We start from the raw sequence: 17,672 nt of genomic DNA, 5'->3' as shown, positions 1-17,672 counted from the left end.
AACACCTCACTAAAGAATTTATTCTATAATTTCAGCTCGCTCCTTCCAAATCTGACATGTCGCCCAAAATGCTGGGGAATTTTGACACTGCAGCCTTCACTCCAAACCCACCCCAGATGGACCTACAGGCACAAAACCAGCCACCAAAGAGGCTTAAAAATAATTAATCTCCAAACTTAAAAAAAAAAGGCAGCAGGAACCATTCCAGCCGGGTTCTGGCGTCTTAACGGTTCCTCACATTTCCACCCCTCCCTCCCCAGCTGGTCCCGCTCAACACTCCCGGGGTCGGATTAAATGAACAGAAACTGGCTGGGGCAGGGCGTGGCGCGGCGTTGGGTGGGAGCCCATCTGCGCAGCGGGGTGGGGGCTGGGAATCGGGAGGAGAGTGCGGCCCCCGCCCCGGCTTCGCTTGTGGTTTCTGCATCTGCTCAGGCTGCAGGAGCGGGATGAGCCCTTGTGTCACGGACAGCCTGAGTCAGGCCTGCAGAGAGAAAGGACAGAGGAGAGTGGTCCCCAGACCTGCACACGAAGGGTCTCTCTAGAGCCCTCGCTCGTCGCATGGTCTCAGGCAAGCCTCTTAATCACTCTGACCCTCAGTTTCCTCCTCTGTGAAATGGAAACAAGTAGAATGTACTGTGGCAGGCAGGGGTCCCACCAAAAGTGTCGATGCCCCAATCCCCAGATCATATAACTAGTTGGCTTACAGGGCAGGGGAGAACCACAGTCAAAGATGGAATTAAGGCTGTTAATCAGCTGATTTTAAAATAGAGACATTATCCTGGATTTCCCAGGCAGGCCCAGTGTCATCCACAGCTCCTTTAAATCAGAAGAGGAGGCAGAAGAGAAAGCAGAGGTACATGACAAAAGGACTCACCTGTCCATCACTGGCTTCAAGATGGAGGGTGTGGCCGGAGCCCAGACACGTGGGCGACACCCTGGCATTAGCCCAGCAAGACCCACATCAGACTTCTGACCCCTAGAACTGTAAGATAAACACGTGTTATTCTGAGACACCAAGGTTTTGGTCATCTGTTAACAGCAGCGGTTGGAAACCGATTCACACACTTCGCAGGGTTGTGGGTATTAAAGGAACACACACATGCAGTTCCCAGCGACATTTGGTACATCAGAAGCACCCTGCAAAGGGCAGCTACTTTTATCTCCTACAGGAGGGATTTGGGGTTTGGTGCTGGCCTCCTCCCTACGATGCCAGTCCCCAGGCGTCCAGCTGCCGTGGGAGCAGCCAGCCCGGGGCACCTCTAACAACGGCCCCAGCCCTGGGGCTGTAAGACTGGGCTGGCCCTGCGCACGGTCGCCACCACTCAGCAGGGCTGGTGGATCCAAGCAGGAGGGAAACCACATCCCGTTTCTCTCAGCGGCAGATCCAGGGCCGCTGCTCCCAACCCTGGCAGCCCAGTTCATTCCTGATCTCGAGACTGGGGCCCAGGCGTCAGGATCTTTTAAAGCTCCCCAGGTGATCCCAGAGGACAGCCCAAAGGGCTGAGAATGGGGAACTAACCTAGAAAGACACTGACCAAGGGTTGGTGCAGATAACCTTTATCACTAGACAGTGACAGTGACGGTGGTCGTCACCGTTGGCCAACAGGACACTGGCTGAGCACTTAATATCCACCGTCTACTTAAATCCTAAAGCCCGAGTTGTGGGTATTGCTGGCACTCCCGCTTCCTAGATGAGAAAAGTGGGGCTCAGGAACGTGGGGTTCAGGAACGTGGAGGAACTCACCCAAGGTCACTAAGGAAGGGATGGAGCCTGGATTGGAATCACAGACACCCGATGCGAACGTCCTCCCCTTAGCCAAGAATGTGACAATCTCCCCCAGCAGCACACGCTGCATGCAGTGCAGCTGTCCTTCCTGGTCCCCGCACCCTGGCAGCAGGGGGGCCACACTGGAAGAAACCCCTCTCCGGTTAGAGACCCGGGTTCAAGCTTGGACCTGGGCTGCGGGCATCTTTCCGTCTCTCGTTGCGCATCACTTCTTGGTCTGTGGCTCACTGTGGAGACACAGCACCTCGCACCAAGCCTCGCCATGATGAATATCTTTGCAAAGTATATTCTACGTGTTTTCAGAAAGACGCTCTGTTTTGTACAGGAGCAGAAAGAACCATGCATTTCTGAGAGTGCTGGAGCCTCCAGCCAAGCCCCCCAGGAGTCCCCATGGCTGAAGAGCCAGATTATTCCTCGCTGCCACGAGGGCAAATGTGCCCCACGGGGGCTACGGGGTGAGAGGGCATTGGGACGAGCCACTGTGGGATGTGGGCTGAGTGGGGCAGGGTCTAGGAAAGTGAGTTCAGCAGACTGGGAACCGTCAGAATGGGGGCCGTTGTCTGGCTGGGTGACTCGATCACTGCCATCTCTAGAGAGGGCAGATGGCAGGAGGAGAAAGCTGTAATTGTCAAGAAGCAGCCGTCCCCCATTTTAGCTGAGAGAGTAAGAATTGGTATTCTCTGGGCAGCAGAGGGAACTGTTTTTGTCTCACTTTATCAGGATCTCGGAGTGACCTTGTCCGCAGTTGGTGTTCCTGAGATGGTCTACGTCCCACAGGAGACCGATGCGGCCCGGCTGGGGGCTCCAGGTGGCTTCCAGGGGTCAGGGGCGCCTTCCTCCTTCCTCAAAAGCAACTAGAGTGAACCCTTTTAAAACTATTCTACGATTCCCACTTCTCACAGTGGCCTTCCCCTCTGTGTCTGAAGTCACAGACCGGCTGGTGTCTTAGGCATTTCCCCATCCCACCCCTCAGCTGGCTCATTTGCAGAATTAAGCATGTTTTACAAAGCCTTTTCCACAGAGCACCAGTTTTGTAAGTTTCATGAGCGTAATGGACTAAAAGGGTTCCCTGGACTATGGAGTTTAGGAGGCCCTGTTCTTTGCTGCAGGACTTATCAGAACCTTTAACATGTTCCTGTGCATTGTGAATCACCCTGAAAGAACCAGGGTGAAGGCCACCTGGTAGGCCAGGGAGGCCTCCCAAGGAGTTCACATCACAGATCCTCTTTCTCAAACGTGTACCTGGCTGTCGTTCAGATAAATGAGAAGCGGCTGTAATTAATCAAGGACACATCCGTTGGCCAGAGCATCTTAGAGAATCAATCCAGTGCAGCATCTAACTATGAAGAGTCCCAGTCCACGGAGATGAAACACGAACCTTCTACAAGCCCCGGTGGTTTGGTCTCCCTGGCACACACCTCAACCTCAGCTCTCCCTTCTTTGGCCTCCTCCTCCACCCTCCAGCGACACACTGGCCTCCGTCCAGTTCTCCCAAGGAGCATCTTTCCCGGCTGAGTAGCTTCCCGAATGCCACCCCTGTGCGGGCATTCCTACCTCCCTCCCCGGCAGACGCCCCTCCAGGAAGCCTGCGCTCACCAGGCACGGGCAGGTCCTCAGTGCCCTTCTCCAGCAACTCCTTCCCTAGATCATTTCTAGCACCTTCCATGCTGTCATTGCAGGTTCCTCTCAGCATCTGACTGTGTCTGTCCTCTCTCCCAGGTGCCTGGAGGGGCCACGTCTGTTTTGCTCTCTGTTGCAACCATAGCTCCTCGTACTGGGCTTGGCACACGGCAGGTGCCCAACCGCTATGCTGAATGACTAAATGGACACGAGGCCCCTGCAGAGTATGTTAATATTTAAAGGGGTCCCAAGACTCAAAAACGTCAGAAACCACAGGTTTAAAGGATGCATAAAAGCCGTTAACACTTGGAAAAATATATTAACGATAGGTGAGGGGTGATGGCTAAGGGGTGTGGGGTTTCTTAGAGGGGAAGAGGGATAAATTGTTCTAAAACGGACCGTGGTGGTGGTTACACAAATCTGAGAACACGGTGAGGGCCACGGCATTGCACGTGGCAGATAGGCGGATTGTAGGGTGTATAAAATCTATCTCAACAGAGCTGTTACAAAAAACCTGTGAATCTGGGTAAAAAGTATGACAGTATTTGTACCGTTCTTATAACTTTTCTGCCACTTAAAACTATTTCCCAATAAAGTTGTTTAAACAGGTAAAACAGATCCTTCTGTCTTGGGTGGGATTTTAGGGATCCCTCCTGCCCCCACTTGACCCCATGGCATTTATTATGCATGTATTCCATGTCCTGCTTGTCACAACTGTGAGCCCTTTGCAGGTTTAATTCACTCAATCCCTGAAGTCCCCCCAGGAAGTAGGTCCTGTTGATTTCCCCGTTGTACAGGTGAGGAAACTGAGGCCCACTGAGAGATGGCTTGCCAAGGTCGCCCGGCACGTGCGTAGAGAAAGCAGGCCCCAGACCCCGGCTGCCTGGCCAGAGAGATGAGACCTCACTGCATGCCAGCCCAGCCCAAGGGCAGACTCGGGCTTCAGTGTCAGTTACGGGGTGTGTTTTCTCCAAGGGGGTCTAATTCAGTCTCTCACACATGTCCTGCCCACAGCACCTGGGCCAGCTTCTGGCCGGAGGGGCCACAGAAACCTCAGAGGCGCGTGTCGCAACAGCGTGGCTCTGCCACACGGCAACACCAGCAGCTGCTCAGGAAGACGTGGTGTCTGCTGCCCAGAGCAGGTGGCCAAGAAAGGCCGGGGCCACCCTGGCCAAGCGCAGCACAGTCTGCCCTTGGGGCCCGGGGCAGCATGACCTCCCTGCTGGGGGACCCCCCCCTGCAGGCCCCCCACTGCGGGTGAGGTGAGATCCTGAAACCAAACCTCCCCTGACCGGTTCCCCTTCCAACGCTAGCGAAACGTGGGACTTCCACCACCAATTCCTTTTCAGGAGGCGCTTGTTCCTTAGGGCAGGACGTGGAGAGCTGGATTCAGGAAGTTGCTGGGTGTCTTCGCTTTTCAACTTCGCATTTTCACTTTTCTTATCAGACAGGTGTGTGAGTCATCTCGTGAGCAGGCATCTCGTCGCTGTGGAACTACCTTGACGCGCACGGTCCCGAAACTCATCTCTCCCCGTGTGAGAGTATCAAGGTAGGAACCTGAGACGAAACGAAATTCAGAATGAGAAGAGCTGAAATAGAAACGAGAAGGACCAGGGACAGGAGCCGGAGCAGCTCACACGGCTCTCTGGCCTCTGTGAGAGGCAAGAATGTTCTAGCAGCAAAATCCACTCTCAATGGCCGCACTGGGGAGACAACCCCGTCCCAGAAAGGGGTCACCATCCTGAGCCACACAGACCTGGCTCCGCCAGTGGGCAGGTGCCTGACACACAAAATCACTTCTCGCCTCTGAGCCTCAGTTTCCTCATCTGTAAAGTGGGGCACCAGTAATGTCCACGCCACCAGGTTACAAGGTGTTAAGTCAGCATGCCCATCGAGTGGTACTGTTAGTTCTAATAACTGTGATTTATTGAGCACCTATTTATTCTATCAACCAAACAACATTCTGCAGCATTGAGCATCCGACCCCCATCACGCTGGGAACTGACTGCCCCATCTCCTTGACAGTTACAGCAGGGAGGCGGGTCTTATCATTTCCGTTTTAACAATGAGAAAACTGAGATTGTCACGGCCCAGTGGCTGGCCCAGAGTGGATCTAGGTTTGTGGGCCTGCTGCTTCAACAACTTAAACAGGGTCCCTCTTGAGGATAAAGATACAAAATTCAGCACACGTCCTGGGAGAGGACCAGGCGAGGAAGGAGGCCTGCAGTTTAGCCAGAGCCCCCCAAGGCTGATGATCCAGATCCCACAGTCTGGACAGAAATGGCATCCAAAGTTACCCCACTATGGCATAATCCAGGCTAGACATGGTAGGGCCTGGGGAGCAGGCAGCAGGGTGACAGCCAGGCTGTGACAGCCAGTGTCTGCAGCTGTCCTTAACTGGGACACAAAAGCCAGGAGGAGCAGGCTTCGGGTGAGGGGTTTGGCTGCAGTAAGGATTTTGGGTTGACACATTTTGAGTGTGAGGGGTTTGCAGGCCATCTGGGCACAGGGCATTCCTTAGACCATTCCAGAATCCATCACACTGATGCTAAAGACACGGACTTGGAAGTTGTTAGCCAAGGGTGGTGGCTGCATCTAGGAAGTAGATGTGGTCATGTGAGAATTCCAGGCCTAACCCGGGGAAGCCCAACCCCAGGAGATGCAGACCTGAAGTCCCTCCTAGTGACGCCACCAGCACACCTGAGAAGGCACAAGCCCTGCTCAGGGGTGTCTCTCTTGAACTCCCCACACCAGACCCCATGCAGTGGGTGCTGTGGGCCCCCCATTCTCCTCGCCTCACCCCTCTGGTGCCAGCTGGACATGCCGAATCCCTTCACCTGACAGTTTTCTCTGGCCACCTGCACCTGCTTTACTGCATGGGCAGGGGCCAAAAGTGCCAGGGAATTCACAGCCCCTAGGAACAGCACTTGGATGTGTTCCTTTTACCTTCGTGGCAACCCTGAGGAACAGATACTATAAATGTCACCCAACTTTACAGATGAGGCAGCCAGAACCCAGAGAGAGGGGTCGCTTGCCCAAAGTCAAGCAGCTGGTAGGTGGCAGAGCCACTATCCCAGCCAGGCCGCCTGTCACCAAGCAGCACTAATAGCCTGCATGTCGTGCCTCCTCCCGGCTATAGCTGGCTATGGCCAGCATTGGAAATTATGTCATTCGACTGCCTTGACATTTGGCTGACGCCAGCCATCTGTGAGGCTGCCTCGGGATAGTGACGGCGCTGGCACTGAGCCACCCGTGTGCTGGGCCCTGCCTCAGGCTCTCTGTGCGCGTTCATCTTCCCTACCCCCACCCCCGGGCTTTTCTCACACCCACTGCCCACTGCAGGTCCAGGGCCGAGGCTGCTGCTTCACTGGGGGAAGCTTCTTTCTTTGCACTCAAGATTCAGAGTTTAAAAATAAAGAAAAATAGGCCGGGCACGGTGGCTCACACCTGTAATCCTAGCACTCTGGGAGGCCGAGGCGGGCGGATTGTTTGAGCTCAGGAGTTTGAAACCAGCCTGAGCAAGAGCGAGACCCCGTCTCTACTAAAAATAGAAAGAAATTAATCGGACAACTAAAAACATATAGAAAAAATTAGCCGGGCATGGTGGCACATGCCTGTAGTCCCAGCTACTCGGAGAGGCTGAAGCAGAAGGATTGCTTGAGCCCAGGGGTTTGAGGTTGCTGTGAGCTAGGCTGATGCCATGGCACTCTAGCCCGGGCAATACAGTGAGACTCTGTCTCAAAAAAAAAAAAAAAAAAAAGAAAGAAAGAAAAATAAAGCTGGGTTCAAAATTAGCACAAGTTTCGCTACAAAGAACATAAGACACAATTTCCTGCATGGTTTTTTTCTTCAGTTTTTTTCAAGGCTTCCAGAAAAGTTTCCTCTGCAAAACTGAGATCAAAAGGGTAATAAATGCAAATGTGATGGTCCAACCTTACGCCAACATCTATACCCAGCACAGGGCAGCCAGAGAGACTCAGGAGAAAGAGACCCAAACCCCAAAGGCCTGGTGGCTCCAAACAGGACATGGGTTGTGATTGGGAGGGGTCACCAAGGCCGTAGGGCTCTCGAGGGCAGGGGTGACTCCTTTGACCCTGAGCCTGGCATTGCACTTGGTTTAGCAGATGGACGATGGGTGATGGGTGGACAGATGAATGAATGAATGAGAGTGAGTGAATGAATGAATTGTGTTTCTGAGCACACATCACTGGAGGGCTAACAGAACCAATCTGACAGGGGACGCAGCCAAGTGCTTACATTGCAGATCTGGACTCACTCAGACTCAGAGCAAGATGCGAGTTCTGGCTCTGCCCACGCTGGCAGGGGGCCATCAGAAAGGGCTCCCCCACAGACAGAACGCCGATCCTGGGAGTCCGTACCCCGTAAAGCTGAGACGGTGCGCAGCCCAAGAGCACAGGGCCCTGCGTTAGACCCACGAAAGGTGGAGACTGTAGTTAACCAACAGGGAGCTCTCGGGTGAGGCAGGGTCCAAACAGCTATTCTGGGAAAGAGGAAGCTGCTAATGTGGGATCCAGGCAGACAGACCCAGACAAATCGTAAAACAATAGGGAGGCAGGAAACCACTCCACAGGAAAGATAAACTTTCCACTGTCCCAGTCTCTCTGCAATGGAACAGGCAGCAATACTACACAAAACTGAGCTCCCCATCATGCCAAGTGTTCAGGTCCAAGAATGGCTAATGATGGTGAATTAAAGATGCCCACAAATTCTCTGACACCCATCTCCTTAAAGGCTGAGGTCTATGTCCCTTTCTTCAATCTGGTGGACTCTGTGCCTGCTTTGACCAATAGACTAGGTAGAACCGATGCTGTCAGTTTTCAGGCCTTAAGAGTCTGGCAGCTTCTTCTTCCTGCCCCCGTTGGTGTCCTGAGCCACCATGGAAGAGTTCTATTTACCCTGCTAGGGACACCACATTGAGTGGCCCTGAGACAACATGGAGACAGAGAGGGTCCAGCTGAGCCAGCCTTCCCATCATCCCATCAATGAAGCCACCTTGGGCCCCCCAGAACAGTCCATCAACCCGCGGAGTCCCAGGGATGGACCCCAGTCGATGTCGTGTGGAGCAGAAGAACCAGCCAGCTGAGCCCGGCCTAAGCCACAGACCCACAAAGGTAGGAGATAGAATAAAGTGGTGGATGTTTTATACCACTGAGCTTGCAGCAGAGAGCTTTGTAGCAGTAGAGAGCTGGAACACCAACTGTTTGAAATGCCGCAGAGGGGAGTTCTGCCCGAAGAAGAGTATTGAACCACATTGTCTCTGAGACACTATGAATCTGTGTCGTGGGGCTACAGAACCAACAAGAGTCAGGCCTTTCTAATTTCACTCTCACTTTGTTTTGATAAAACCCAGACTGATGAGGCTGGGACATGGACTTAGGATTAGAAATCCCAAATTAGTGAACCCCAAAATTTCATTTCCCCTCCCTTGAAATGAACTCTTAAATGCCCCCTAAGAAAAATAACTTAAAAAAAAGACAAGATAATATGCACTTCAATGGTGCGAATTATAATTCCACCGTGTCCAGGATGGCTAATGCCCAAGTTTTGCTCATTCACTCATTTCATTCAACAGATACTTACTGAGCTGAGCACCTGCTGTATGCCAGGTGCTCCAGGTACTCTGGGATACACATTCTAGGGCTACAGTAGTGAACACAGACAGATACAGTCTCATCCTCCTTGAACTTATTGTCTCATAGAGGAGACACCACAATTAAAAAGAAAAACTCACAAACATGTGCTAACAGGTGGTGAGCTCTGTGAGTGTGCAGTGGGGGAACAGTCGTAATATGGAAAGATTTTCCTAAAGTGGCACTAAAGACAGGATCTGAAGGAAGCAGGAGTTAACCAGTTCAGGAGGAAAGGGAGTAGATTCCAGGAAGAGGAAGTGGCATGTGCCAAGGCCCTGGGATAGATGGAAGGGGGTGTGACATAGACATGTGGACATAGAAAGGGAATGTTAAATTGTAGTCATCCCATAATGCTCTTTGGACCAATTTATTTATTGAGGCTTTTAATTTTTCAGGTGATTGGCCACAAATGTCAGTGTTCAGAAGCAGGTTACCAAGAGAAAAATGCTATGAATTCCTGCTCTGAGATCCCTCCCGACACTGTCAGACACCAGACAGGCCATCTACACAATTGGACAAAGATATCCAGGAGGTAAGTTACTGGTCACTTTCTTTTACCCAGTGTACATGGGACACCCATCGTTATGCCGTGGTGGGTATTTGTCACCAATTTGGGGCCACCTGGCTGTCAGAGCCCTTCGGCAGGTAGGGGATTTCCCATCCTGAGAGAGGGGAGTGGAAAATGCCAGACACTCACTTTCCCAGCCTCCCTTGCAGGTAGGGTGCAGCCATGTGACTCAGCCTCACCAGGTGTCCGCACACCTGGCTTTGACTGTGTAACTAGGACCCGAGAAGCAAGGGAAGAGGGACTGGCTTCCACCCACCTGGCGTCCTTCCAGCAAGGTCCCATTTAGCTTAACTCAACCACAGTTGGTGTCTGCCGTTTACAACACGTCTAATTGATATGGGGCCAGGACCACGCGTGACCCTACAACACTGTCATCAAAGGAGCATCCTGGGAATGGCCTGCCTGCTCTGGGCCTGCCTCTCCAGGAGGATTGAGATAGGTTCTCAACAAACATGAGCTCCCTTCATAATTGGGAAGGTGCTCTGTCGTCACAACGATACACACTTATTTTCCCTACAAACTAAAGCATCCACAGAGCGCATTCGTCTTTGGCATGCTCAGTGAGCCAAAGCCTTAGTGCTGTTGTGTCTGTTTCCTCCAGAATTGGAAAAGGGACTCGTGACAGAAGCTTGCTGCAGCCTGGCCCTCCAGGTCGTGGGGTTTGAACTGACTACGCCGAAATGCATCTTGGTCCCCACTCAGCAAGAGTTAGGATCACCTGGAGACTTTCGCAGTAACTAGTTCTCACCTGATGACCAGTTCAAAGTGAGAATGCAGGATGGCATTAGCAGGAGACACTAGTGATCAGTTCCAGAACATTCCAGTTGCTTCAGAATCCATGGCTCACCCACTCACACATTCATCCATTTGGTTGTTGAACAAACATCCCCTGAGTGCCCCCACTACGTGCCAAGGAGTAGCTGGACACGGAGTCAGCCACCGTGACGTTCAATTCTCTATGCACAGGCTGTTTTTACACCCTTGGCATTTTTAAAGCAATCCTATTTGAAATGAAACAGAAATTATACGCCTCATTTAAAAATACTTCTTTTCCTCCCACACAACCTAAGACAATGTGTCTGATGATGTCATTCAGATTTTCCAACTACAAATTACCTTTGCTCAGGCCCAAGACCACGATGGAAGCAAAGGAAAATTTCTTCTTCTCTTTTTTTTTTTTTTTTGTCTCCTCCTCAAAGGTAAATGAAGGAAAGTTTCTTGAGAAAGCTCTGCACTAACAGTGGTTTTGAGTGGAAATATCTTCTTGGCTGTGACAGCTTCATGGTCGAATCTCACACCCAGAGAAAGGAAACGCTGACTTTAACCTCAAAATGAGGAAGACCTTACTAGTGAAAAGAAAGAAAGAAAAAATCCTCTGCCCCAGAAATCCCCAGCCGCGACCTGGCCTGGGAACACGTCAGAAATTTTTCCAAGGAGAACTTTTTCAAGACCGACCCCAGCGAGGCTGAGAGTGGGGGGACAGCAAGGAGCCCGGGACAGTGGCAGCAGGAGAGAAGGCCAGTGCCAGCCCAGACGAGGCTGGCAGAGCGAGCAGGAGGAAGTGGCTTTGTAAGCCAGCGACTTCACGGCGGGCGGGGAAGCAGAAATTCACCCGAGCAAGGTGCAGAGCTATTTTCATCCTCGGGGTTTTACCCCAGAGTCCCTGCCGTGCTCAGGCGGTGCAGCTCCCTGCAAGAAGGCCAGGGCCCGGGACTGACTGGGAAGGGCCAGAGAGAGGCCAGGTGTGCTGAGAGTCAGGGGGCAGCACAGCCCTTCGGCAGAACCCAGGCTCCCACCGCCCACTCCCGGGCCTCGCTTTCCTCCTCTGCTCACTGGGCTCTGCGTGAGTTTCCTACAGCCACGGTGATGGCTGCCGCCACAAATGACCACAAATTCAGTGGCTTAAAACAACACGTTTATTCTTTTACAGTCTTGGAGGTCAGAAGTTGGACACGGGTCTCACTGGGCTAAAGTCAAGGTGTGGGCATAACTGTTCCTTCTGTCGGTGCCGGCGTTCCTTGCCTTACGGCCCTGCCTGTCTGCAAAGCCAGCAGTGGCATCTCTCTGACCTCTGCTCCGTCCTCCATGCCCTCTGACTCGGACCCTCCTGCCCCTCACATAAGGACCGCTGTGATGACGCTGGCCCACCCAGGTCACCCAGAATATACCCCTTGTCCTGAGGCCCTTAATTTAATCGCATCTGCAAAGGCCCTTTTGCCATGAAAGGTCATTCATGGGTTCTTTCTGGGGACTAGGAGGTGGAGGTCTCGGGTGGCGTTATTCTGTCACCACAGCTTCCTGTCCCCGTGAGCCTTCCAAGAGTCTATGTACGGGGGCCCAGGTTCACACACACAGGCTCGGTGCCCTCCTGCGTGCTGAAGCCCAGATGTAGCCCCACTGTCTGAGAAGAATCTAACACACATTCAAGACCATTCCCTGCTGCGGCTCGCGCCCAAAGCTCCCCGCCACAGCCCTCTCTGAGCCGGGCTCCCACGCGTGTGCTACGTGGGCCTCGAGCTTCCACTGGTGTTTTTCTCTCCCACCCAACACGCTCCTCCTTTCACCCAAGCTCAAGGCCCAGCTTAAACATCTTGTGTTCCTGTGAAACATTTAGCTGGGAAGAGTTATGGGTTCTGGGGCCAGCCCTGCCCAGCCCCAAAACAAGGCTCTGCAACTTGGGCAGCGTAAATACAGCAAAACTGAGATTGCGCCAAATCAGGAGGGGATGGCAGGGGCGAGGTCCAGGCTGGGCCAGAGCAGGCAGATGTGGCCAGGAGCCCAGGGAGGAGCGGGAATGGACGCCAGAGTGGCGAGTACAAGCTCCCAGTGGAATTCCTCGGAGTCCCACATGGCACCTGCCGCCACGTCTGGAACATCAGACCTTCTCTTGGTTTCCATCCAGCTTCTGTTTGCCAAGAACATCCACTCAAAATACTCAGCCCCCAGGCACCAACACTCAGAGCAGATGCCAGCTCTACAAAACGGCCTGGGCTCCCTTCTGGAATCCATGAGAACACCCGTGAGTCCATAAGGACAGACAGAAAACCCAGTGGAGCAGCAGGCGAGAGCCTAAGCCGGCACTTCACCAAGAAACACATAGCAAGGAGCCCAATCCCGTTAGTCACTGGAGAAGTGCAAATTAAAACCGAAGTGAGCATCTCTGCCCCCGCCAGAATGGCCGAAATGTAAATGACCAAAAGCGCCAAGTGTCAGTGAGGATGTGGAGCCACGGGAACGCTTGCGCTGCCCACAGCACGGGGACAACCGCGTAGCTGTGACTCCAAAATCCCACTCTGACGCAGGTGCACCTGTACGTGACCACACACCACAGAACCAGCAGTGATGGCCAAAAATCGGAAACAAAACCCAGGTGCCCGTCTACGGGAGAGGGGGCCCCACATCACACAGTCGCCACGGAATGCAGCACAGCAGTGAAAACGCAGACACGACACCCAGCGGCACACACAGCGAGGCCGTCCCCACGCAGGGCTGAGCAGGAGACGTCAGGCACAAGGGGATGCACGCTGTCCGGTCTGCTGATGTAACATTCAAACTCAGAGTGTGCTGAGGGACTAGTTGGTTGTAGAAGTACAAAGAAAGCAGGGCAGTGCTTCCCCAAAAGTGAAGCTTGTGCTGACTTCGGCGGGTGGAACTGCCTCCCACCACCATCTCCCCTCGGATGTGTCTCCCGGGGCTGGCCCTGCAGCGTCTAAGCCCCTTTCACAAACGGTCATCGCGCAGTGGCCGCCCACCCCATTTGGCAGGCGAGGAAACCGAGGGTCAGAGAGATTTGAGGGACTTGCTCAAAGCTGCATGGCCACAGAAACGGCCGTGGGGGGCAGAGCACCCCGCCTGCCACAGCGTGGGCTGTCTCCACCACTCCCGGCTCCAGACTACGGAGGGGGCAGCTGCCGTTCACCTCTGGTCCCTACCGGTTTTCACACCGGAGAGGCAGAGACAGGATCTGAGCTGACATCAAAATCAGGAAACGAAAGGAACCCTTCAGGGAATTACCTTGGGTTTCAGAAAGGCCTGCATCCCCGACCTCTGCCCGAGACTTCTGAAAAGCAGGCTGATCTCGAGTAAAACCGTTTCTCGGCTAAAAGTCTTGCAGCTTTGCCGGGGCTGAGCAGGTGCAGCTGTTTGGAATCATCATTTTCCTTGTGACCACTCAGAAGCAACCTGTGTTCACAGGCCTCGTCTGGAGACCTTCAGGGTAGCCCCTCTGCTCCCGGGGGCATCATGTGCCCCCATCTCCCAAGTACCCCAAACCTAGTCACACCCCAGCCTGAGGTGCCTCCTGCCAGCCATGCCTGTCCTCGCCCATCGGGGACCAGCCGATCCTCCCCTCCACAGTGTCCTCATCCCCATCCTCCAAGCCCCTGGAGTCGGTGTCTTGCCCAGCACAGATGACAGCGTGCCCCAGGTGTGGGACGCACGTTTAGCCCCGCTCCTGATGGTGGGGAGCATGGACCCATTTGTCAAGAACCGTTTATTGAGCACATACTACATGTTGGATTCTACAGTGACCAAGACAGACACGGTCCCTCCTTTGCAACGATGAACGTCCACTGCCGTGTTTCTCCGTCTGGGCACAGGACAGCCGGGCAGGTGGGGCCATCGTCTGGTGCGCTTTGGGGTATTAAACAGCATCCCCAGCCTCAGCCCAGCAGATGCCAGCAGCACCTGCCCCCAAGTCCTGACAACCAAAAATGTCTCCACACATGACCCAATGTCCCCTGAGGACCAAACCAGCCCTGGCTGAGAACCACTGACCCACTAGTATGAGAGAACAAAGATAACTAAGTGATCACAAGAGACATGTATAATTATGCCCTGGGAGGCAGGGGCTCTTTTACAGATGAAGTAGCTCAGTGGTGCCCTGGGATCTGGGTGTCTCACACTTATAAAGGAGTCTGTCAGGGTCCCAGCCTAGTCTCCTGCCCCCACACCCTGGTGGCAATGCGTGGGGAGGTTTGAAAGGGAGAGGAGAGACCGTCCCCACTGTAAAAATTCAGAGATTCACGAACGCAGCTTCCTCCACAGAGTGAGACTATAAAATCAGTGCCAAAGGCAGCAGAGAAGAGATGCATACGTGTCCTCCAAGAGCCAGAACAGATGGGTGTCAATCGCAGGGGACCCAGGCAAAGAGGCAAAGGAAAGAAACTGAGGCAACTGCTGGTCCTGCCACCCTGAGCACTGTCCAAGGCGTCCTGGCTGAGCAGCTGTGAGCAGGGGCCTTCCTTGGCACAGATGTCCTGAAAGTGAACAAGAACCGTCGGGTTAGGAGGTGCCATGGTGCACTGGTGACCACGCCTGGGATTCCAGAGCAGCCTCTGGGTTTGGATCTCAGCCCCGCCCCTTACTGAGTGTGTAACGAACCTCGCCTGAGTTATTTAGCCTTCCCGTGCCTCCATTTCCCCATCTGCAAAATGGGGAGAATGAGAATGCCACCAACCACACAGCGTGTCGCAGGGATGAAGTGAGCTCCGCCAGGGTCCCACAGGCAGCGGCTGGCACGCTCAACCGAGGCCAATCCAAAGAGGAGATTTGCAAAGACACCAATCTCATAGGTGTGGTGTGGTCTCAGGCAGAGGCCAGCAAACTTTTCCTGTAAAGCCATAAAGAGTCAGGTAGTGAATATTTCAGGCTGGGGAGTGGGGGCCTGCGGTCTCTGCTGCAATTGCACAACGCTATTGTAGCGCGGCGGGCCGGATTTCGTCTGCAGGTCAGATTTGCTGACGCCTGGTCTGAAGGAACCAGAAGAGATCAGGCAGGAACCAGGACGAGCAACAGCAGAGCTGTCACCCCCAAAGGTGGTGGTGACCAAAGGGACAAGGAGAGAGATTGGCTGCTGGAGCCCAGGAAGAGAGTCGTGGGGGGTCTGCTGCCTTGGAAGGGCACTAGCGACTCGAGGGGACCCAGGGAGAAAAGTGGTGTGAAAATGCCCTGACCTCTCTCTCCTCCTCGCCTCTGATCTCTTGCCAGGCTCCCGCTGGGGAGGCTGTTCACCGTCCACGGAGGTCACTCTCACGGGCAGAGAGCGGGTGGATATTGGGGACAACGGGAAGATGTTCAGCAAAACAAGCTCAAAACACAGCTCAGGTAGGTGCCCGGACGTCGTTACTAAGCTGTCTCTGTGAAGAGGCCCTTTGAAAAATCTCTTAGCTCCCTCTGGTCAACCCCACACCCACCAGGCTGTCTCCCAAATTGCCGCTCATGTCATTGGGCCACGGGGAGGGGCTGACACACTCAGGTGTGCTGGGCAGTTGGACAAAGGGTTGGAATCATGTGAACATCCCTCCGTCACGGAGCTGGGGAGACCGTCCTAAGGGAGAGGTCCCTGCCCCACGAACCAACCAATCCAGATGAGGGCAACCCATGGGGCTGTCCCTGCACCTCTGAGTCACTAAGCACCACTGCATACCTCACCACCGAAACTGCACTTGGGCACACCCCTCCGCCAGCGGTGAGAGATGTCTAAGAGGCGGCGATGCAGCCAGGAATCCCCCAAATAGCCACAGTTGTTAAGAACCAACACTCTTCTCCCAGGGTTGTGCCGTGTTCTCCCATCCTCGCTGTCTTTAGGATGGTGACGTTAGAACCATCCCAACAGCTAACACTTGCCCAGTGATTACAACATGTGGGGTGCTTGTCTAGGCACTTTATATGGACAATCTCGTTTAATCCTCATGACGACGACATGAGATCAGGACGGTTAAGTTCCACAGCATCCACGTGATATAGGAACAATGGATCATTTATAGCCAAGAATGGTAAAATTCAGAGAGGGGAAGTCATTTCCCCAACGTTCCACAGCTAATCGGAAAGGAGCTGGGATTGGAAGCCAGGTCTAGCTGACTTCTCAGCACGTACCTGCCCGCACCTGGCGTGGGTGGAAATTCAGGCACTTCTCCCAAACCATCTCCTCTTCCCCTCTCCACCCGCCACCCAAGCTCCCCTCAGGTGCCACCCAGCGGCTCTGCTCCGGGGGTCTCTGCCTGTGACCCACAGCACTGTCTGGCCCATGATGCAATAGCCCCAGCCAGCCTTGCAGTTGAAACGTTCTGAAATGTACAGTAGACCCGGCCATCTGCTTCCTCCAAACATCACCTTCTGCCTGTGTCGGGAGCCGGGGCAAACGTACAAGGACACCAGGCAACAGTCACTTTATTTCTGGGCTTGGGATTTCTAACTGGCCTGGGTTGCTCAATGCCTCCTTTCAGACACGGGGCGTGGGGAGGCCAGAAGGAAGGCTCTTGCGGACGCTGCAGGAAGGGAAGTGCTGCGCACAGAGACAGCAGCTGGGGCTGCTACAATGCACTGTGATTTTCTCCCCCAGAAGCTGGTCAAGACAACAGCCAGAGTCCCTCACTCCAGGGTTCCTCTAAGAGGTCTTTATTTTCAAGTTTCCTTATTCTTTCTGACTCCCTCTGGCTGTTCTAGTGTAGAACAAATTGAAGGAGAAGGAGACTGCCACATGCCAGGCCCTCGACACACGTGTGTAACCCGTATAAAGCCAGGAGCCACGGGGCTCAGTCTCAGAGGAATGTCCTTCTCGATAGAACAAAGTTCAGCAAACACATGTGACCTCAGAATAACTGACACCCTCCATCTGCATGAGCTGAGACCCACGAGACAGGTCCACACGGAGACCCCACAACAGCATCTGCAAACACCCTTTCCCTCTGCTCCGCTCCTCCCTCCTGCAAGGCCTGCCCGCCCTCCACGTGGCTCTGGCACTCCGTGCCTTTCTCCCTCCCTCCCTCCCTCCCTTTATCCTGTGGTTGTCCTTAGCCTCTCCCCGGCAGGAGACACTCCATCCAGAAAGGCAGGAGAAGGCAAAAAGTGAACTCACAATTAGTTTTCTCCTTGGAAAACTGGAAGGAGGGAAGACCCTCATCATAATTGTTGTTGTGAGACTTCTGTTAGTTCCTTTAACTCACAGAAACCCAGTGATATCACTCTCATTTTTGCATTTTTTATAGGGAAGGGAACTAACATTTCTTCAGCACCTGCTATGTGCCAGGCAGCTTCCAACACACTG

Source organism: Propithecus coquereli, unplaced genomic scaffold (assembly GCF_000956105.1).
Source record: "Propithecus coquereli isolate 6110/MARCELLA unplaced genomic scaffold, Pcoq_1.0 Scaffold701, whole genome shotgun sequence".
NCBI classification, from domain to species: domain Eukaryota; kingdom Metazoa; phylum Chordata; class Mammalia; order Primates; family Indriidae; genus Propithecus; species Propithecus coquereli.
This window is presented reverse-complemented; position numbering follows the sequence as displayed.